Source organism: Ammospiza nelsoni, chromosome W, assembly GCF_027579445.1.
Source record: "Ammospiza nelsoni isolate bAmmNel1 chromosome W, bAmmNel1.pri, whole genome shotgun sequence".
Lineage (NCBI taxonomy): Eukaryota > Metazoa > Chordata > Aves > Passeriformes > Passerellidae > Ammospiza > Ammospiza nelsoni.
This window is the reverse complement of record NC_080668.1, coordinates 13,435,182-13,458,693: the sequence shown is the minus strand read 5'-3', so window position 1 is coordinate 13,458,693 and position 23,512 is coordinate 13,435,182. Positions and strand designations below refer to the sequence as shown.

At 45.7% G+C, this 23,512-nt stretch overlaps 2 protein-coding genes across 5 annotated transcripts in view; both read left to right on the top strand.

Moving 5' to 3' along the window:
* The window catches only part of LOC132086212 (uncharacterized), a 308,574-nt gene that overhangs the window by 81,936 nt on the left and 203,126 nt on the right, over positions 1–23,512 (top strand). The window lies entirely within an intron of this gene.
* LOC132086213 (protein FAM219A-like) overlaps positions 1–23,512 on the top strand; it is a 211,622-nt gene that overhangs the window by 116,049 nt on the left and 72,061 nt on the right. The gene's annotated exons all lie outside the window — the stretch shown is intronic.

The following is a 23,512-nucleotide window of genomic DNA, read 5'->3' as shown; positions in this document are numbered from 1 at the left end:
GAGGTGAAATGTCTGTGAGGCCAAAGCTGAAGAGAAAAACTGCAGGACAGAGATAGTGAGGAGACAGAAAAAAAAAACAGAAACGACCACAAAGACCACAAGGTCAATCTGCCCTGATCTAGGAATTCTTTTGATAAAGAAGAACTGGCGATAAATGTCACGCGGAATGAATATGTATGAACCTATTGTGAAACTGTATGCATATGTATTTGGAAGAGGAGATAAAAGGAGACCTGAAATACTCAGAGGTATGCATGCCTTTTGAAGAGCGTTTTCTCCGCATGTGTCCGGTGCCATAATAAACATACCGAGCTTTACAACTTTTATAAAGTTGTGAGGTTTCTTCTTTTCTCCTCAAAACAGTCTCTTACCTTATTTTCTGGATCAGAAGGTTTACCAGCTCCCAAACCCTTTGGGAATGGCCCTTCCCTCCTGACCCAAACCTGTGATCGAACCCCTGAACTCCCTGAGTTTCAGGCTTCACGTGTGTGATAAGCAAAAGCATCTGTTTCCCCCGCGACTGACCACTTCCCTCATGGGAGAGTGGAACTGCGATCTTGGGGTCCACACTCGTTTCATGATAGAATCACATCTCACACACGCTTGATGACACTCCACTCAACCACATGGTACTCACGGTTCCTTTTCCCGCAAGGATTCTTCGTGCACGTAGATTTTTCCGAGTGAAAAGCACCACAGCCCCAGACATCCCTCTTTGGATCACTCTGAGTTCCCAAGAGCTCTAGGCCCCTTTTTTTCCTCTCTTTGGCTGTGGTTCTGGCTCTGGTTTGGTGTCTGATTGGTTCTGCCAGTTCCTAATCCTGTCAGGTTGCTGAAATCAGCGGGGCGCCTCCTGACCGGACAGGGCATCCCCGGACCCCAAATTCAGATCATGTTGGGGTCACCAGAATTTTTATAAATGATCAGCCAAAAATCCAAATTATAAATGTGACAAATTTTATTTTCACGACCAAAATATGGTCCTCAAAAACCCACAGCCAAAGACACAGCATCGAGCCCGGGATAGGCGCTGGGTGAACCTAGATCTGACGTCTATCGCATCGGATTCCCCTCTGTTCATGAATGCCGTTTCCAGCGGGGCTGTTTTATACAGTTTTTTATGCCTGAGGCAGAAGTGCCCTGATTTCTTTTGTAACTCCGCATATGCATGAAGGTTTCTTTCACTGTGCAGGGCTGTACAATTGCTGTTTCCTGAGTAGTAGCCAGTGCTTATCATGTCAGGGGAAGTCACATATTCAGATGGATCTTTCTGGTGACTCTGGTTATCTTGATTGATGGTATCTACCAAGCGATGGTCACCCTTGGGTGTTCCCTGATGGCCCCGGAGGCGGGCCGATCATTGCGCTGGCCATGTTCTTTCATTGGTAAACAAGGCATTATTCTCCTGCTGCCTTCAGGAGTTTCGAAATTCCAGAGTGTTTATCTGTCCCTGGGCTGCTTGTGGTCAGAGACTCATTGGATTTTATAATTCTATAACATACATTCTCTCTTTAAGCATGAATTACTTTACAACATATATTACAAGGGCTTTCATCAGGATATATTTCAAAATGATAAACATGATGTTCAGTGACAAAACAAATGTCTCAGTCTTTAATGGTGTTACTTTCCCAAATAAATCTTTTTTATTCCCTCACAACACATGCATTGAGGTCAAAGAAGGTGTACCACCTATGAGAAAAAAATCCTGGAAAACTGGTAACAATGGATGAGGAGAAGGCTGAGGTACTTCTTGCTGTTTAAGAGTCTTTTTTTTGTTTCTTTGTCTCAAAGAATTTTTCCCCATATATGTTGCTAGGAGACAATAATGACTGGGTACTTAAGAGAGACAAAAGAAAGTGGCCACAGCTCAGGGGAGGTGTCCAGCTGGCTACTCTTTTTTTTTTTCCTGGGGGTTTCTTGTGGAGGGCAGAGATACCGTGAGAATTGGACTGCAGCCCCCATTCTGTCTTTGTCTGTCTCCCTCTCTCTCTCTTGGCTTTGGAGGAGTTGCTACTTGTGGGATGGAATTTGCTGCTGCTGCCGTAGCCCAGCCTAGTCCTGCTTCTTCTGCCATGGAGTGAGCCTCTCCTTGTGAGAGCAGCCACTTAACTGGGACCTTATTAACACCTACCTCACTAAAAAAAAGAACTCTTATCATCTGCTCGGGAACTAGGCTGCTGCGGCCCCTCCCTGCCCCCACAGTTCTTTTGCTACTGGTCTGAGTTTTCACTACTTTGTGGCTCTGAACCCCCTGCCTTGCTGGGACGCCTGGCAGTTCCAGCCCTGCCCAGATGCCCTGTGATTCCAGCTACAGCTGCAGAGCTTCTGTTATATCTTGTCTACTACCCCAGGATTTTTTTTTTTTTTCCTCATTCCTGCTGTTCCAGCTTGCTGCTTCTGAGAGTCCTGCTGGGGCCCCTGGGTGGTTTCTAAAGCAAGCCCTTTTTCCATCCTTTCCCATCTCAGTCAAGCTGCTATTACCACATGGCCCCCGAACTCCACCAGACTGCCCCCGTGCAGCTGTGGGGGAATCAATTGCACCTGTCCTGCTGTCCTGGGTTGGCCAGTTGCCCTTGTAACCCACCCTTGGGTCTGCCCTTGAAGTATATCCAAGAGTTCTTAGCCCCATATTTTGTTATGTCTCCCAAGTGCTGGTGCAAAACAGGGTGTCCTTGTTAGAAATTTTTTTCTTGAAAATAAGAGAAATTCAAGAAGGTGGCACAAATGTGTGAGAAAGGGTAATCTACTATTCTAAAGTGTGTGGAAGTGTTAAAAACTATACAGCTATATATTAAAAATATACAATGCTACAAATATATATAAAGTATATAAATGTCAAAAACCTTTAGGCATCAAAGCATGAGGGTGCTTGTATTGTGGCTGATAGGTTTGCAATATTGGGTACTGCAGCTGTTAATGGGGCCAAATCAGCTATCACTTCAGAAATTCCATTTTGTGCTGCAGCAGAAATTTGGTTTTTTTTGAATCTGGGAATGCAGATGCTGCATGGAGTAAGTGCACTGTATTCTCAGATTTCTTTTAGGGTTAGGGTTAACATTCAAACCAAAGGACCACATGCTGCTTTCCAGCAGACACCAGGTTCCACTATTCAGAACATTGAAACCCAAAATGTTTTAATTGTGATCATTAATTTCAGAGTGAGTAGCTGGCATCCACTTCTCACCCAGGACCCATAAATTAACCTTAGCAGTTCTGTGGTAAGGTAACAGTTCCTCCACTTACTCCAGTGATTTTAGCTCTTTGTCATCCAGGTCTGTAGTAGGTTGACCCTGGCCAGATGCCAGGCACCCACCAAAGCCACTCTCACTCCCCTCTGCAATTGGACAGAGGAGAGAAAATTGAATGAAGGGTTCATGGGTTGAGAGAAGTGTCTCGGGGCCTCTCTCTGGTCAGAGTGACCCCGAGAAATGTTAGAAAGTCTCTTTTCCCAGCCTGGCGCTCGAAGAAGGAGTCAGAGCTCTTCAGTTTTCGGTCTCAAGGTTGTTTATTGTTCCTTATGTATAAAATACTTTCTCCTGTCCAGCTGAGGTCCATTCAGCTAGACAGTCCAGGGCACTCTGCCTGCCCCCGGGGCAGTGTTATGTCTTTATACTAAAAACTACGTATAAAATGTTTACAATTACTTTCCAATACCTATCACCTATGTTAGACAGTGAGCTTCTACTCTAAACCAATCTAAAAGTGCCAACATCACAGCAGAAGATGGAGGCCAAGAAGAAGAAGGAGAAAGGCTGGACACGCCCAGATCCGTCCATCTTGCCCCCTGAACCCCCTATTCTAAAAACCCCAAAATCTACTTTTTCACCCTGTGATAAATTCACTATCATTCTACTTAAACTGTTGGGGCCTGCAGATCTTCATCTAAGGTTGGTAACTTGCTCCATGGGTCACAATCAAAACCACAGGCATTTTGGGCTTTGTGCCAGGGTCTCTGATTCTCCTGGCAGGGGTCTTGGCTGCTCAGGACAGCCAGAGGGATGTCCTGGATTCTGACAGAGAAGGACTGGGGGAGATCTTTCACCAAATACTGTCATGGGCAAAACAGGTTCAACTTAGAGATATTAAATTTACTAGTAAACAAAATCAGAGCAGGATAATGAGAAGTAAAATAAACCCTTAAAAACACCTTCGCCCACCCCTCCCTTCTTCCCAGCTCTACCTCCTACCCCAGTGGCACAAGAAGACAGGGAATGGGGGTTACAGTCAATTCATCACCAGTTGTCTCCCACTGCTCAGTGAGAGGAGTCATTCCCATGTTCCACCGTAGGGTACCTCCCATGGGGGACAGTTGTGCTGGTTTGAAAGTAAACCAAGGGGGAAATGAACCTCACTCAATTAGCTTAAGAGAGATTTCAGGTCGGAGTTATAATTTAATAGAACGATTACAGTAAATGCAATGATACACAGAAAACTGGCTTAAACCCACAAAGTCAGAGTACAACCTGGCACCCTGTTGGTCAGGATGATGGTCGCAGTCCTATCAAGTGGTGATTGCAGTCCTGTTGAAGTGATGGTTGCAGCCAAAAGTGGTGGTCCTGTGGAAGTTCTGTTCCCCTTCTGGATCCATCCAGTAGTGGTGGTATACCACGTCCCTAAACCCCAAGATTATATATGGCCAGGTTCAGGTGGCTCAGTACCTCCCACAGGGTGGAGAGTTTCACAATGGAATTATGTAATCCTGTGAGTCATTTCAGTTGCCTATTCTGCTGGTGACATTCAGTTCATTGTGGCCCATTAGCAGAGATGACCCCCTCAGGATGGTTGGGACTGTGCTGGTGCTTCCCCAGAGGGAGTTATCACAGCTGAGTCATTTGTGAGAAAAAAGAAACACTACCCTGCCTCACAGGATTTGCCTCTTTTTCTGTATCTCATTTAATACCCAGTTTGTAGTCTGAGGTGTTTGGTGTGCACTGGGCAGCTACTGCAAACAGCCCATCATTAACAGTTTGTCAGAAATGACATAGAGAGGAGTAGAATACACAGTTTGGGTTACAACCACAGTGTTAAAATGGTGCCCTACTCCTTTAACCAGGACAGCAGTTCTCCACAAACATCTCCAATGTAAGTCCATCCCAGGGGCAACAGTCCTCCTCAAACTGCTGCAGCATGGGTCACTCTTCCACAGGGTGCAGTCCTTCAAGGACAGGATGCTCCAGAGAGGGGTCCTCTTTCCATGGGCCTCCTACTGGTTCACAGCCTTCTCTCAGGCATTCATCTGTTCTGGCATGGCCATCCTCCATGTGCTTCAGGTGAATCTCTGCATCCCTGTGGATGTCCACGTGCTGCAGGAGTACAGCTGCTTCACCATGGTCTTCATCATGAGCTGCAGGAGAATCCTGGCTCCGGTGCCTGGAGCACCTCCTCTCCCTCCTTCTTCACTGACCTTGGTGTCTGCAGAGTTGATTCTCTCACATGTTCCCGTGCTGCTCTTCTCTGACCGCAATTACAAATGTGCAATAGCTTTTCATTTTTCTTTCTTCTTAAATATGTGATCAGAGAGGTGTTACCACAATTTCTAATTGGCCCAGCCTTGACCTGCAGCATGTCAATTTTTAGAGCTACCAGGGATTTGCTCTGCCAGATATGGTGGAAACTTCTAGCAGCTTCTCACAGAAGCCATCCCTGTAGCTCCCCACTAACAAAACCAGGCAATGCAAACCCAATACAGGGTCATACACCCAGCTTCTCAGCATCTCGCTGTGTTGATATTGAATGATGTGCTCCCATATCTATTAGAAATGTTATTGTTAATGAGAACCAACTGGAATCAGAATGCATGGGCCATTATTACATATGCATTGATAGGATTCTACCTGATGGATTTCCACTAGAAATGGACTTGTGTGTTGCCAGGCTTGCAAGGGTTCCTCAGGGGTGAAGAGATAGACGAGAATCTTGACTCCATAATCAGAAGGCTTGATTTATTAATTTATGATATATGTTACATTATGACTATGCTAATAGGAATAGAGAGAAAAGCTCAGAAGCTTGCTATGCTAAGAATAGCAAAAGGAATGAATCAACAAAGGAGCTCTCTCTGATTCTCCCAGAGAGAGCTCAGTCTTTGATTGGCCCTTAATTGTAAACATGCAACATGGGCCAATCACAGGTGCACCTGTTGCATTCCACAGCAGCAGATAACCATTGTTTACATTCTTTCTCTGGGGCCTCAGCTTCCCAGAAGAGGGAAAAATCCTAAAGAAAGGATTTTTCACAAAAGATGTCTGTGACATTTCACCCTTTAAATTCTAAAAAATTAAAAAGAAAAAATGCTGGTGTGGAATGAACAGGGAATTTCTTCACCTGTAGAACATACAATACTAACATATCACTAAAACAATCCTACAATCTAAGAAAATGCAAAAACCAATGCAAAGAAAATTCAAGTCCAAGCAGCTGAGTTTCAGGAACAGTCCATGGACTGAAGATGTTCCTCTTGACATATCTGAAAGTCCTTTTTGGTCCTGAAACAGGCTTGCTGCAGAAAAGTCCATCAATAGTTATCAAAAACCATTGACAGTCATAACACCATTTCAAACAATTTGAACAATTTTTGGAATGTCCTTTTCTGGCCCTTCAATGCTTCAGTGCTTCAGAGCTGCTGCCCGCTATTTTCAATCTTTTTTATTTAATTTTTTTTTTTTTTTTAATCAAAAAGGAAAAGAGCAGCAGCCGAGCAGAGCAGTGCCAGAGAAGGAATGGCCCTGGGGGCCCTGGCCCATGAACGGACCAGGAACTCCAAAGCTGGCCCACAAAAGGCGGGCCAGGACCGGTAGGGGAAACCAACACCCCCACAGCCGTCAAGAGGCCTGGTGGTGGGCCCGGCCCAGGGACCTCCTGAGCCCAACAGCCCAGGCCAAACCCATGAAGCAGGCTCTGCATTCCCACAGGCCTGCACCCTGCTGCCAGTACAATGGCAGCACGGTTGGTAAGACGCTTCCTTTCCCCAAAACCACTGAGGCATGCCAGCAGCAGGGAAATAGAAGCCTTCCCCAGAAATCCCATCTCGGGTCTGGAGATGTTTGTTCCCCAGAGCAAACAAGCCATGATCTCTTCCAGCTGTGCCCTCTGCCTCTGCAATGCACATGCAACAGGTGTGTCTCCCATCTGCCTCACGGCACCACCCCCACCAGGCTGGGGACCAAAGGCAGAACTTTCGTCAGAACACACCTGGCCCTCGCCGCTGGGATGCGCAAGGGGCGGCAGAGATGGCAACTTCCAAGGCCCAGCACCTGACCAAACACTCCCCAACCCGCCGAGAATGCTGATCTTGAAAGCAGGCAGACGGGCTGCCCCCACCCCCAGCTGTTGGGCCGTGCCGGCTCCACGGAAGGAGCGGATGACGCCCTCTTCCCCCGTCCCAGCTCCCGCCACAGGAGCAGCCCCGGGACAACCCGAAAAACTCGGGGGGGTAAATCGCGCTGGTTGCAGGAACTGCCGCGACAGCTGCGGCCAGAAGCGGCGGGACTGCAGGCTGCTCTGCCTCTGCGGGAGAGCCTGCCGGGCACGGCACGGGGTCGGCAGCGTTGTCAGCATCGTCCTGAACAGGGACTGGCTTGGCTTGAGGCGGCGGGGATGCACGGGAACATGCCGCTGCTGTGTCCCTTGGCTCTGAAAGCAGCGACAGGCACAGCACAGGGTCGGCAGCGTCTTCTGCCACTGGCTCTGGGGTCAGCTGTGGAGACGCAGTCGCAGTCTACGGCAAAGTACGCACGGGCAGCGGGGGAGCCGACACGGGCAGCAGCGAAACAGCCGAGAGGGGCAGCGGCGGAGGATCGCTGTTGCTTAGCAACATCAGCAGAGGCGGGGAAGCCAGCGGAGGCGGGGGCTGGATTGCCTGGGGAGGCGGCCGCACCGGCCCAGCAGGCGGGGCCTCGGGGACTGGTACCAACCGCATCTCTGAGCGGGGCAGTGTCCAAGAGGCCGGCTGTGGCGGGGCCGCCCACTCCCATACCCCCGGAGAGAGAGAAGGGGGGGAAAGGACCGCTCCATCTCAGCATGCTCCGGAGACACAGTAAAAAAAACTTCTTCAACTCGCGGCGGAGTTACACCCCCCCCCCCCCCCGCCGGGAAGCAGGGGGGTGAATTGGAAGCAGCAACTCATTCCCCAAAGGGTCTTCTCCTGCTGAGGACAGAGGGAAAGGAGCCTGTCCCTTGCAGTTAGCAATCCAGGGAAAAACAGCTGCTCTCCGTTTCAAGATAGAAAAGAGTACACAGAAGACGACTGGGTAAACGCGGGGGAATCCCCCACCATGGTCCCAAACGAATTGAAAAATGGATTCCATGCACTCCCATACGAAAACATCCAGGACATATAGCACATTAGTAAAGAACCCAAAAAGCTTTGCCCATCAAAAAAACTCATAGAAATCTGTTTCTGACAGTAAAAGTCCATCCTCTTCACCCCATTTTTGCCAGAGGGCAATAAGTTTCTCCTCTGAAGGAGAAAATTGAACCTCATCCTCTAAAGGGGGCGTCTCCCATATGAACAGCCACAAACTACAAATGGCTGCATCTTCAGCAAGGGAAAAGCCAACAGAACCTTTTGAAAGAGTCCAGCATGCTCTGGCCAGATCCACAGTGCTGCTGCTCTTTCTGAACATCTTCCTGGAGGTTTTTCAGAAGGTTCACTTTGTGGTCAGCCTTGGCTGTGAACTCTGTCCAAATCAGGATCTTCAGTTCTTCAGCTCCTGGCTAAAATCCACTTCTGTGGTCACTTGTGAAGCAACCATCAATGCTGCACATTCGGGTTCACCCAGTGCAGCAATTTGCTCCTCTGGTCTCATCAAATTTATTTTCGTCCTCAGTCGGGGTTCACCAGATGTTACCGGGCTTGCAAGGGTTCCTCAGGGGTGAAGAGATAGACGAGAATCTTGACTCCATAATCAGAAGGCTTGATTTATTAATTTATGATATACGTTACATTATGACTATGCTAATAGGAATAGAGAGAAAAGCTCAGAAGCTTGCTATGCTAAGAATAGCAAAAGGAATGAATCAACAAAGGAGCTCTCTCTGATTCTCCCAGAGAGAGCTCAGTCTTTGATTGGCCCTTAATTGTAAACATGCAACATGGGCCAATCACAGGTGCACCTGTTGCATTCCACAGCAGCAGATAACCATTGTTTACATTCTTTCTCTGGGGCCTCAGCTTCCCAGAAGAGGGAAAAATCCTAAAGAAAGGATTTTTCACAAAAGATGTCTGTGACACTTGGGTGTGCTGGTTGACAGCAGGCTGGATATGAGCCAGCAGTGTGCCCAAGTGGCCAAGAAGACCAATGGCATCTTGGCCTATATCAAGAATAGTGTGGCTAGCAGGACTAGACAAGTGATTGTCCCCCTGTAGTTGGCACTGGTGAGGCCATACATTGAATACTATGTTCAATTAAGGCCCCTGACTCCAAAAAGGGCATTGAGGTGCTGGAGTGTTTCCAAAGAAGGGCAATGAAGCTGGTGAAGGGTATAAAAAGCATATTGCATGAGGAGAAGCTGAAGGAACTGTGGTTGTTACGTCTGGAGAAGAAAAGGCTCAGGGGGTCCTGATTACTCTCTACAACTGCCTGAAAGGAGATTGTAGTGAGGTGGGAGTCAGTCCCTTCTGCCATGTCTCAAATGAAAAGATGAGAGAAAATGGCCTTAGGTTGTGTCAGAGTGGGTTTGTAATAGATATTAGAAAAAAAAAAATGCACAGAAAGTGTAGTTAGATATGGGAATAAGTTTCCCAGGGAGGTGGTGGAGTCACTGTCTCTGGAAGTGTTCAAGACATGTCTGGATGTGGCACTTGGGGATATGGTTTAGAGGTGATTATGGTGGTGCTGGGTTGCCAGTTGGACTAGATGATCTTGAAGGTCTCTTCCAACCTTGATTATTCTGTGACTGGTATTCCTGAGCAGTCAGCTCAAAATAATTCAGCTGATGATGATCATTCCAAAGCCTCTGAACTCTGGAGGGAAGTGGTGGGTAAATCCCTGTATATTGTGTCTTTCCTTGAGATTGGAGGGTAGAACAATCCTCCTCTTCTTCTTTATCAAAGAGCAGATCTGTTTTAACGATCAAAAAATTTCCCACAGACAGCAGAGTGGAGAATATTTTCTCAGGGCTGTAAAAATTAATTGGGAAAGGTGGGCAAATAGACACATCCTGTCACAGCACAGCTGGTCGGTGACTGGGCAATTAATTTGGCCATAAATGAGAAACCCAGTTCAGCTAGCCCGGTTCGATAAACCTGTCCCTGGGTGAACAATGATAGGATACATTCAAAGCCAAACAGGGACTTCACCCAATCCTGTTCCACCCTAAGCTGCAGACATCTCACTGGTCAAGGAGCTGGGTGGTGTTAAGACCAGAGCAATCAGCTGCTTAAACTCAGGAGTTTAAAACCACCTATATTATAAGCAGGCGTCCATAATAAACTGTCGCTGTTGTCACATGGATCTCTGAGAGTTTGTGCCATCCCTGTCTCCAACCAACAACCCCATGTAACAACATCCCAGTTCCCAGCCATGCTTTTAAGGGGCATCTGAAGGCCACAGAATCTGTGTTCCCATTCCTTTCTGCATGCACTGGGTTCCCAAAGTAGTTACAGGGTGGAAAGCAGAGACTTGCCAACCTTTCCAGATGTCGGAGGTATTTACTGTGTCAAAGGAAGCTACACTTTCTAAGGTTCTACCAAGGGTGTATTTGTACCCAGCATCCAGATCCATTGCTCAGAGTGTAAGTGCACACTGTTGTCTGGAGCTATTTCCCACTACAGAGAGTGTGGGCAGGTGATGGGTGTAAAAAGACTGTTGACCTGATGCATTATGGCAGATTTTGTGTTTCTTGCTCAGTACTGCCAAAAGGAAAAAAGGTATTTCCATGGGTTGTTTTAAACAAAGACTAAAAACTCTAGTGAGCATGCCATGTTCCTTAAATCCCTGATTTCAGTTTAAAGTGATTTCAGCTTCTCTGTGCCCCTGCATACTGAGGATTCACAGCACTCCTGCTCCATGAAGGCTCACTGAAACTATTTTCTGATGTTCAGAAATGACACATTGTACACACTGTACAACACAGCTGTACCTAGCAAGAGGGCAGAGTTTTCAAGGCCCATCATGTCAGGCCTATAGAAAAAAAACAAATAGGGAACCACCCCACCATTTGAATGCTGTGGCAACCATACCAAATTAAGCTCTGAGTATGTGGGGAGAAAACTGATTAAACTCTGGCCTCAGCCAACTGTTTATACAGTGGCCTGATGGAATGTCTTTTTCTCCCTAAGAATGAAGACATAAGGAGGCCTCAGGAACAAAAAGCCCCTTAAACGTATGTGAACCTAGAGCCCTTTAGAGCCTTTACAGCCACATCTCAGCACCTGCCTTTTGATTGGGAAGGTTGTGTTCTGCTCCCAGTGAGTAGAGAGAAATCACAGACAATTTACTATCCATTTCTGCACTTTCACATTGGTACAAATGATGTCACAACAAAAAGTCTAAGATCAATCAAAATAAACTTCAGAGTGTGGATGCCATTGGACAGAGAGAGAAACGGCAAGCGTTTCTCACAGCGACTTGTGAGAATTTTTAGGGAGCTGTAAGGATGTGATAACTTGTTAAGTATAAACAATCTACAAGTAGTGTTTTTCTACTTCATCTGTCTGTTCTTCTCAAAGACAGTGTGTGAAGAAGATATTTTTTTTTAGTTAGCCAATGAAATAAAATCTATCGTATCACTATAAAAACTGCGCAGTTCTCTTTAATAAAACTTTCTTTGCTCTTTCTAAAATATTGCCTCCTGCCTATTCCTGTATCATTCTCGGCACAAGAGTGACATCAGAGTCCTGGGAAGAATGATAAAATATGCAGGAGCACAGGTAGTGTTTTCCTCAATTCTGGGGGATTTTCCTCAATAATAGGGAGAAACTTTGGAAGGAACAGGTGAGCCTAGGATATCAATACCTGGCTGCAGGACTGGTGCCTGCACCAAAATGTTGAGGCTTTAAGCAATGGAATAGCTTTTGAAAGGCAAGGTATTCTGGGTCTTGATGTCCAGATGGAGAAAGCACATTTTTGGACATAAGATGATGGGGCTGATCGAGAACTTGAATTGATGGGAAAGGGGATACCAACAGGAGAGTTGAAGGTAAGAAGGGTTTTCATGGCATTGCCTGAGGGTAGAAATGTTAGTGGGAACATTTATGCTGCTCCTGGGAGCATGGAGGGCTCAGGAGCACACCTGAACTCATTGTACACCAACACGTGCAGTATGAGAAACAAACAGGATGAACAAGAAGCGTTGGTCAGTTCCCAGAGTTATGATGTCATTGGTGTTAGTGAGACTTGGTCTAATAAGTCCCACAACTGAAATGCCAGGATGGAGGACTACAGGCTGTTCAGGAAGGCTAGGCAGGGCAAGCGAGGTGGAGGAGTTGCACTGTATGTGAGAGGTATAACTGTATGTCCATTTACAGTTTGGGTTGATGTGGTTGAGAGCCTCTGGGTGAGGGTTAGGGGGATGGAAAACAAAGCAGCTGTCATGGTGAGTGTCTACTATTGATCAACCAGCCAAGGCGATGACACTGAGGAGTTAGTCTACAGGCAATTAGGAGAACTCTCTGGATTGGTAGCCCTTGTCCTTATGGGAGATTTGAAATTTCCAGGCATAAACAGGGAATACCATTCTTCTGTGACAAGCAAGTCTGTAAAATTCCTGAAGTTTGTGGAAGATAACTTCTTGTCACAGGTATTCAGTGAACCAATTAGGAAAGATGCCCTCTTAGACTTCTTTGTGACTAGAGAAGGAATCATGGGAGATGTGATGGTGGTTGTCTTGGCCACAGTGATTACAAAATGGTTGAGATTAAAATTTTCAGTGTAACGAGAAAAAAGTCAGCAGAGTTGCTACCCTGGATTTTGAGAGAGCAAACTTTAGGCTACTCAGGAAACTATTTAGCAGAGTACCCCAGGAATCTCCTTTTTAGTACCAAAGAGTCCATGAGTGCTGGTCAATCTTTAGGAACCACCTTTTAAATGTACAGGAGTAAGCAATCTCATTGTATCCTAAGTCAAGTAAGCAGAGCAGAGGACCAGCTTGGTTGAACAGGAAACTCCTCCTGGAGCTCAAAGAGAAAAAGAAATGGTATGATTCCAGAAAGCGAGGTCAGGCTTCTCAGGAAGATTACAGAGCTGTGGTTAGTATATGTAGGGAGAAGACACAAAAGGCCAAAGCTCAATTAGAGTTGAAACTGGCCAGTGTTATGTCAGACAACAAGAAAGGTTTTTTAAAGTATGTTGATTACAGGAGGAGGTGTAAAGAAAACATTGGACTGTACTTGTTAAAGGTGGTCATCGAAATGATAGAGATGAACAAAAAGCAGAGGCATTAAATGGGGTTTTTTTTGCTTCAGTCTTTAATGATACTGATAGACCTTGGACTGCCCCATCCTCTGAGTTGGAAAGCCATGACTGCAGAAACATTGCCTTCCTTTGAGGACTCTAAAATTGTAAATTACCAGCTGTATCATCTGAATGTTCATAAGTCTATGGTGCCTGATGGGATTCATCCCAGATTTCTGAAGGAGCTAGAGGATGTTATGGCAGGACCCTTCTCAATCATCTACTAAAGGTCTTGGGAGTCTGGGGAGGTGTCTGCTGACTGGAAGCTAGGCAATATTATTCCAATCTATAAGAGGGGCATGAAGGAAGCCTCAGCAAACTACAGACTGGTTAGTCTAGCTTCAGTACCTGGAAAAATTATGGAGAAGATCATACTGGGTGCTATTGAAAGATATTTAAAGAGCAATGCAATCATCAGGCACAATTAATGGGTTCACAAAGGGAAAATCCTATTAACTAATTTTATATTTTTCTATGATAATGTCAATTGCCTAGTGGATGAAAGGAAGGCAATGGATGTAGTTTTTCTTGATTTTAGTAAGGCCATTGATACTGTCCCTTACAGCATCCTTCTGGACAAGCTGTCCAACTGTGGGATGAGCAGGTTTACAGTGCACTGGGTGAAGAGCTGGCTGAAGGGCAGAGCTCAAAGGTTTGTAGTGAATGGACTGTCAACTGTTTGTATTGTTTGTAGTGAATCTGACTGTCAACCAGTCACCAGCAGTGTTCCTTGGGGCTCAATTCTAGGGCCAGTTCTGTTCAATATCTTTATCAATGATCTGGATGCAGGAGTTGAATGCACCATTAGCAAGTTTGCAGATACCAAACTGGGAGTTGCTGTTGACTCGCTTAAGGGACAAGATATCTTGCTCTAGATAGACTGGACCATTAGATTATGATTAATGGGATGAAATTTAACAAGTCAAAATGCCAGATTCTGCACCTGGGATGGAGTAATGCTGGGCACAAATATAAAGTGGGAGAGGAGTGGCTGGAGACCAGCCCGGCAGAAAGGAAACTGGTAGTGCAGGTCAATAGCAAGCTCAGTAACAGTTAGCAGTGACCTCTGGTGGCCAAGAGGGCAAACTGCATCATGGGATGCATCCAACACAATATAACCAGTCAGTCAAAAGAGGTGATTATCCCGATGTATTCAGGGTTGGTGCAGCCATACCTTGAGTCGTGTGTGTAGTTCTGGGTCCTACAATTTAAGTAGGATGTTAAGGTCCTTGAATACGTCCAGAAGAGGGCATCAAAACTGGTCAAAGGGCTGGAAGGTATGTCCTGAGAGGAGCGGCCAAGGATTTTTGGCTCATCTAGTTTGGAAAAAAAGATGCTGAGGGGTGATGCCATTCCTCTCTCCATCTTCCTGAGGAGGGGAAGTGGAGAGGGCAGCATTCGGTTTGCATGGCCAGGTTTAGGCAACCAGGTTGACTTCTGTGAGATCAGTGTAGGGGCAGAGATCCACCTGCAGCACATGGAGGAGGCCCACATCAGAGCAGATGAATTCCTGAGAGGAGGCTGTGAACCTCTGGGAGGCCCATGGAGAGAGGAGCCCATGCTGGAGCATCCTGTCTTTGAAGGACTGCACCCCATGGAAGAGTGACCCATGCTGCAGCAGTTTGCAGAGGACTGTTGCTCATGAGATGGACTCATGTTGGAGAAGTTCACAGAGAATTGTCTCCCATAGGAGGAACCCCACACTGGAGCAGGGGAAGAACTGTCCCTGAGCAGTGGGAGAAACAATGTGTGATGAACTGACCATAACCCCCATTCACTGTCTTCCTGTACCACTGGGGGAGGAGGTGGAGCTTGAGAGGAAGGAGGGAAGGCGGGGGGAGGAAGGTGTTTTTAAGATCTTATTTTACTTCTCATTATCCTGCTCTGTTTTTTTTTTAGTAATAAATTCAATCAATATCTTTAATTTGAGTCTGTTTTGCTGGACAGCATTTGGTGAGTGATGTTTCCCAGTCTTTAACTCATGAACCCTTCATTATATTTTCTCTCCTTTGTCCAGATGTGGAAGGGAGTGATAGAAAGGCTTTGTTGGATACCTGGCATCCAGCCTGAGTCAACTCATTACAGGTGCTGATCTCTCCTCCCTGGTGTCCACTGAGAGGATGCATGGGAATGGTTCAGAGCTGTGCCAGGAGAGGTTTAGACTGGATGTTAAGAAGCATTTCTTTGCCAAAAGGGTGGTCAAACACTGGAAAAGGTTTCCTAGAGAGGTGGTTGATGCACCAAGCCTGTCAGTGTTTAAGGCATTTAGACAATGCCCTTAATGACATGCTTTAACTTTTGATCAGGCCTGAATTGGTCATGTAGTTGCACCAGATGGTCACTGTAGATTTCTTCCAACTGAAATATTCTATTCTATTCTATTCTATTCTATTCTATTCTATTCTATTCTATTCTATTCTATTCTAGTCTAGTCTAGTCTAGTCTAGCCTATATTCATCATCTGGCTCAGGGCTGGTCACACCACAAAGCTGAGATTTTGATGTTGGGGTCAGAACTGAAAGCATCAGTCTAGGGAAGCTTGTAAAAACTGTCAGAATTGCTGAGTGAATTTCAATAACAAAAGCCTGTGGTGTGTCTCAGTGTGCTCATAGGCCTTCATAAGCAAAGGGCTAATTAGTCAAGTAAATGTTTTTCTGGGTGGACGAGTTATAGAGAGGGAAATGCATCCATTCAGTATGCACAGAAGCAGAGCATGTTCATTCAAAGAGGGCACTCCAGCCAAGTTGTCTTCCCACAGCCAGGGATTGTTCATTGCTACAGAATGCATATGAAGTGATGGGAAATAAGACATTGCCTTGATGCTCCTGGACCAGAGATAGATACATACTGGCACTGCAGATGCTGTCTCTGGCCTAGTTCAGTTTCCTTTTGGTTCCATTTTACTCTTTGGAGGAAATGGACCTGGCCGATATATACAGTGGTGATTGCCCAGACTGATGGTTCTTTGTGATCCCTCTACCCTAGTTGTGAGTCTCTTTTGCAGTGATAATAGCATGTTCCTCTGTGGGTTCTCCTTGTAGAGGAGCAGTGCTGCTGAGGCAGAAAAGCATAATTCCAAACCTTGGAAATGAATTCCTGGTGTGGACAGGCATTGTTAAGGACTCTGCTGGTGTGCCTTTAATCATCCCCATATCCAGGGGCAGGGGCAGGGATGAAGTCTCTACCAGTTTCCAGACCTTTCTAGTCACTAGGGGGAAAGGAAGACACATCTCCAGGGACGGACTTGTCTCCCTTTAAAATGAATGTCTAAGGCAGAATGGAATAAATCACTCTTTGAAAATCATCTTCCTCTTCTCTGGTGGTCTAGGAAGCCCTTTCTATTTGTTTGCTCTAGAGCCTAGCTTTGAGATTGTTCTAGCAGAGTCCTCTGGTCCAGGACCAGAGTCCAGATCCTCAAAGGCACCTCAGAACATTTCTCACCTCCTGCTGTTCATGCACATGAATGTCTAATGTCGCTGGAAGGTTACCCACAAGGATAAGCTACAGTCAGTATATCAACTTGTAAGAAAAATAGGGTCTGGTTTTCATTTAAAGAGTTTAAGTAGAATTTTAACCATTTGAGCCTAAGCTAGTCCAGGTGGCCTGGCCCTTTCCCTGACATGTGAACTGCTGGCTGTGTGTTCCTTCCATGTGGGACCTCATATGTTCCAGTGCTAGACTGCACCACCACAGAAGGAAATATCTGGCCATTGCACCATCATTTAGCATAACATGTCTAATCCCATGCCTTCCTGCAGCCAGCAGATTGAGGGTCTGTGGTGTGAAAAGAGGAGGCTTCCTTGACCCTTAGTGTGGGAAGATTTACTCAACCCTTAGTGTTAAATTTGTCTGTCAGCATCCCAGGAAAGTTGAGACCCTTGTGCCTGACCAGTTTGTCAGCGTCCCATTAGAGGGATCCTTCACTGAGCTGTCCTATTAGATAGGAGTGTGGTTTGACTGACTTAGTCAGGGTAACACATCAACAGCATAAGGGAGACCCCTCAGCAGGTCTTTATTAGTGTTACCTGCTGCTGGCAACTGCCAGTGTCCACAAAGGATTCACACAAACAGTTTATGTAATAACACTCCATTAATATAAAATCATTACAGGTTAAGGTTCAAAGGTTGTTGGTGATAGTGTCTGACTGCAAAAATATACTTGAAGAAATATGCAGGTGTTGTGATTTGACACTGGCACAATGCCAGGCATCAACGAAAGCTGCTCACTCACCCTTCCCTGCCACAGCTGGTCAGAGGAGAAAAAAAAAATTAAAGAAGAGTTAATGAGCTAAGGACCATGAGAAAATATTTCAAGGGCAAACCAGGCTCAGCTAAGTTGCAAAGTGAATTTATTACTAACAAAGTCGGAGTAGGATAATGAGAAGTAAAATAGGCCCTTAAAACATCTTTTCTTCCCCCAGCCCACTCTCTCCTTCCCACTGACAGGGCAGGGAGACACGGTATGCGGGTTTGGTCAGTTCATCACCTGAAGTTTTCTTCCACTGCTCACGGAGAGGAGTCCTTCCCCTGCTACACTGTGAGGTCCCTCCCACAGGAGAGTGTTCTCTGCGAACTTCTCCAGTGTGGCTCCAATCTCACAAGCAGCAGTCTTCCCAAAACTGCTGCAATGTGGAGTCCCTCCCACGGGCACACAGTCCTCCCAAAACTGTTGCGGCATGGGTCACTCTTCCATGGAGTGCAGTCCTCCAAGGACAGGCTGCTTCAGCCTGGAAGCAAGGGCCCTCTCTCTCCACTGGGTCTCCCACTGGATCACAGCCTCCTCCAGACATCTACCCATTCCAGTGTGAGCATCTCCCCCATGGGCTGCATGTGGATCTCTGCATCCTCCATGGATCCCCATGGGCTGCAGGGGGACAGCCTGCTTCACCATGGTCATCACCATGACCTGCAGAGGAATCTTGGCTCTGACACTTGGAGCACTTCCTGCCCCTCCTTCTTCACTGACCTTGGTGCCTCCATGTTGTTTTCCCTCACATGTTCTCACCTCCTCCTCTTCTCTGACTAGAAGAAAAAATTGCACGTGGCCCACTTTGTTTTGATTTTTGTCTTAAATATGTTATCACAGAGGTATTACCAACCTTTCTAATTGGTCCAGCTTTGGCCAGCAGCATGTCCATCTTCAGAGCCATCAGGGATTGACTCTGCCAGACATGGTGCAAGCTTCTAGCAGCTTCTCACAGAAGCCACCTCTGTGGCCACCCTGCTACAAAAAACCAAGTCATGCAAAACCAACACAACAGGCAAGCTCTAATTTTCCGTAAAATGTTCAGCACATGCATAGAGTATGATTCTTACCTAATAGGCATCCATATGGGGGAGAAGACAGGTTCAGCCCATCAACTGATCCCAGCAGTTATAATGGAGTCTTCCCTAACTTTTCCCCCATTCTCAACTGACTTTTATATTATTTCTTTGTGTTTAGATGAGTCTTGAGGGACTCTAGTCATGCATACCTTTGTTACTGATTGGTGTAAAATTCTTTAGCTTCGCTTTTAAAGATACAGTCAAAAAGAATATAGAGCGCATGCCCAGTGAGGGGTGGTCATACCTTGGAGGCAGGTAGCTTTGGGATGGAGGTGTGCATTATTACTAGGCGTTAATAAAGCAAGTTCATTTAAGGAGAAGAATTTCCCCACAGTTGCTGGCTCAGCAGTAGGATGTCTTCCCCTATTGCCCATGACTGACAGGTGTTATGTGGTTTATCAGCTGTAAAGTATCATTGAGTTCCCTTCCCTGCAAGGATTTCCAGAGTCTGGCCATGGTTTCTCCACTCTGCTCCACCCTCCATTCCATCATCCTTCACAGATGTGTGTGTATGGGGAATCATCATGGAATAGGTTTCAAGTCATGCCAACCACATTCCATCCAGGGAGCAACAAGTGATTTACTGTATAATTTCTGTACCTTTATAACTCCTGTTAAGATGCCAATACAACTCTTCAGTTTCTTCTAATTGTATCCCCAGTTACCTGTCCACAGGGTCCTCAGTCATTTTCCTACAGTTTCCAAGGACTTAGTTTTCTTCAGTACTACTAGGAAGCATCCAGCTCTTGGAGTCATGTTTTTGAAAAGCAGTTGTATCTTTCCTTTTCCCAGACTGTTAGAGAAAAGGTTCTTATCTGGGAAGCCTGGACACAGGTGGTGGCCTGCCACTTACCACCTTACACATCCTGTATATATATATATATATATATATCCATGTTTAATTTAGTTTCTAGCTTCTAGTGGGAAGAAGTGAATGTGTTTGAAAACCAATTTTATTTAATATGGTGCTAAATAGAGACAGTTACAAGTTTGATGTTTGCCATGAAAGGAGTTTGAATATCATAGAATCATAAAACAGAATTATAGAATATGCTGAGTTGGAAGGGACCCATCAGGATCGTCTAGTCCAACTCCTGGCGCACACAGAACAACCCAAGAATGACACCATGTGCCTGAGAGCTTTGTCCAAATGCTTCTTGAACTCTGTCAGGCTTGGTGCTGTGACCACTTCCCTGGGAAGCCTGTTCCAGTGCTCAACCACCCTCTGGGTGAAAAACTTCATATCTAACATAAGCCTTCCTTGAAACAATTTCAGGCCATTCTCTCGAGTCCTGTCACTGATCACCAGAGAGAAGAGATCAGTGCCTGCCCCTCCACTTCCCATTGTGAGGATGCTGAAGACCACCATGAGGTCTCCCCTCAGTCTTCTCTAGGCTGAACAAACCAAGTGATCTCAGCCACTCTTCATAAGGCTTCCCCTCCAGACCCTTCACCATCCTTGTGGCCCTCTTTTGGATGCTCTCCAATAGATTAATGTCTTTTATATTGTTGTGCCCAAAACTGCACACAGTACTCGAGGTGAGACCTCACCAGTGCAGAAGGGGACAATCACCTCCTTTGGCTGATGATGCTGTGCTTGATGTACCCCAGGACACAGTTGGCCCTCCTGGCTGCCAGGGCACTGCTGACTCATATTCAACTTGCCATCAACCAGGACCCTAATGTCTTGAGAAGGCTGACCTGGAACAGAGACTAGACAAAGTGAAATTAATAAAATAGGTGTTTATTAAAAGGCCTTAAATGATACACCTTGGGTAGTACAAGAGCCTGGCCAGGGCTACACCCAAGATGGACCCAAAATGGTCACAAAATGGATGACCAGTCACGAAGTTTTACACTTTTATAAGTTTTGGTCCATTTTCATATTGGGGTTAATTGTCCAATTATAGCTTCAGGTTATGAAGTTCCATCCTCCTTGTTTGCTCTCTTCAGTTCCCCGTTGTTTATGCTTTTTGAGCCTGAAGCTTGTAACGGTTGTTCTTGGTTCTCAAGCTGGAAAAAGATTGTTTTGTCTAAGTACCCTGTAAAGAGAGCTTACAAATACTTAATATGAAGCTCAGAGCTACATACCTAGGCAGCGCAGAATCTGAAAAATATAAAAAGCTAAAACTTAAGGCATCAACCCCAAGGTCCCTTTGCCCTGTGCTACTTTCCAGCCTCTTGTTGCTTAGTCTATAGACACATCTAGGGTTGCCCTATCCCGGGTGCAGAATTCAGCACTTGTCTGTCACTGTCATATTTTCTGAAAAATCATTTTGCCCAGGATTCTTCTTCTGGGAAGCTGAGAAGCCTCAAACAAAAATGAAAACAATAATTATCTGATTAGCTTCTCCTCTGTTTTGCTGCTTTGGAATGTGCTTTGGACATTGTTTACCAACAGGTGCTTGCTTCATTGGTTTCATGTGAATTGTTTTTACTTAATGACCAATCACCGTCCAGCTGTGTCGGGACTCTGGAAGGAGTCACGAGTTTTTCATTAGTATCTTTTAGCCTTCTATCTGTATACTTTCTCTATTCTTTAGTGTAGTTTAGTATAGCATTCTTTATTATAATATAGATCATAAAATAATAAATTAGCCTTCTAAGAACATGGAGTCAGATTCATAATTTCCTCCCTTCAACGGAGGTCTCAGAAAATACCACACTTGTCCTTGTTAAACTTTATATGGTTGGTGATTTGTTGAGGTCTCTCTGCAGGTCCTCTCTGTCCTTAAGGGAGTCGACAGCAAACTTACTTAGTATTCCTTTGAGTCCTTGTCTTGGTTTGAAATAACAGGCATCTGCTTAAGGAAGGCAGGAGCCTCCCCTGAATTGGGAAATGTAAACCCCCTCACTCTGAATTATTATGATTTTGAAATTAAAAGGCTCTCAGGCAAAGATACGGGAGTAGGAATAACAGTTCTTTATTAGGGAAGAAAATAAAAATAAAAATGCAGTAATACGAAACAACACTGATAGTCAGAATATGACCTGACATCCATTTGGTCCAGGTGTTGATAGCAGTCTGATTGAATGGTGGCTGCAGTATTCCTGGAGTGACAAATGTGGTTCTGTTGAAGCAGTGGTCCTGTAGAAGGGTGTAGTTTTCCTCTGAAGATCCAGTGGTAGTGTAGATGGGGCTGGTCTTTCCTCTGGGAATCCAGTGGAGAAAAAAGCTGCTCCTCTAGGAATTCAGTGGGAATAGGCTGCCTGTGGTGTTCCAAATCTCAGATTATATTTAGGTAGGAATGCTTGGCTCTTGCCTCTGGGCGGAGCACCTCACATTGGGATGATGTAATTTTATCAGTCATGCAGTGAGACTCAATGGCCCATTAATAGAAGATATCTCTCTGGAGGGAGGATTGGTTGTGGAAGAGATAAAGAAAGCTGCCCAATTAACAGAAGATAACTGCTCCACAGACAGGAATAGAATACACACCCCTATTTCCAACTGAAGACAGTCCTGCATCCTAGTCATTAATGAAGATATTGAAGACAACTGGGCATAGGATGGAGCCCTGTGGAACCCTACTAGTGACCAAACTCTAGTCTGATTTAACCCCATTGACTCTCTGTGCCCAACTGCCGAGCCAGTTGTTTACCCATCACGTAACATGGTTATCCAGCTGTGTGCTGGACATTTTGTCCAGAAGGATATTATGCGACACAATACCAAAAGCTTTTCTGAAATAAAAAGAGATTGCATCTACTGGCTTCCCTTGATCAGCTAGGTGTCTTACCCTGTTATAGAAGGAAATCGGGTTCGACAAGCTGGACTTTCTCCTTATGAAGAAATGCTGGCTGTGACCAGTGCTGTGTTGTCCTCTATTTGTCAATACCTCCCAGAATAATCTTTTCCATTATTTTACTGGTCACTGAACTGAGACACACAGACCTGTAGCTTCCAGGGTCCTCCTTCTTGCCCTTCTTAAAAATCTGGACAACATTAGCTGTGGGATCTCAGCACCTCAGGACGGAGGTGCAGAGTGGCCGAGACCACCCTTGGGGGGCTCGGGAGTCCTGGAATGTTGCCAGAAGTGTCTGGTGGCTGGACTTTGATCCTACACAGGAGACGACACCTGTATGAGGATGGGAGGATTTCACTGGGTGAATGGTGAAGGGATAAGTTAATTAGAGTGTAAGACACAGGGTTTAGGATTTCTGTACAGGGGGGTCTAAAGAAGTAAGATGGAGGAATTGGGGCGTGTCCTGTTCTTCTTCTTCTTCTTCTTGGCCTCCATCTTCTGTGGTGATGTTGGCACTTTGGGATTGGTTATTACTAAAAGTGCACCGGTTAATAAGGGTAAAAGGTATTGGGGAAAAAGTATAAATATTGTGTACGTAACTTCGAGTATAAAGATAGGTGACCGCCCCGGGGGCTCTCAGTGTGCCCATGACTGACATGCTGTGCAGACCTCTGTTGGGCCGAAAGAAAATCTTTTAGATAAACAATTAATAAACACCGAGACCAAGAAAAGATCTGAAGTCTCTTCTCGTCCTTTGAAGCGTCGGCTCTTCAAGGCCATCCCTGGGCCTTTCCAGGCCACCTAAACAGCCGAGAAACCGACAATTAGCTAGCTTCCAGTCAGCTGGCACCTCTCTGGATTCCCAAGACTACTCAAAAATCATATTTTCATCAGTGCTGGAGCTGCCTGAATTGGCACTTTGTATACCTAAATCCTCTTCTATGCTGTACCATAGAGTACAAAACTACCTGAATTAGGTTGCCTACAAGTAGGCATAATGAGGTGGACTCAGTGTTTGAGGAACTTTGGTTTTCAGGGGGATTT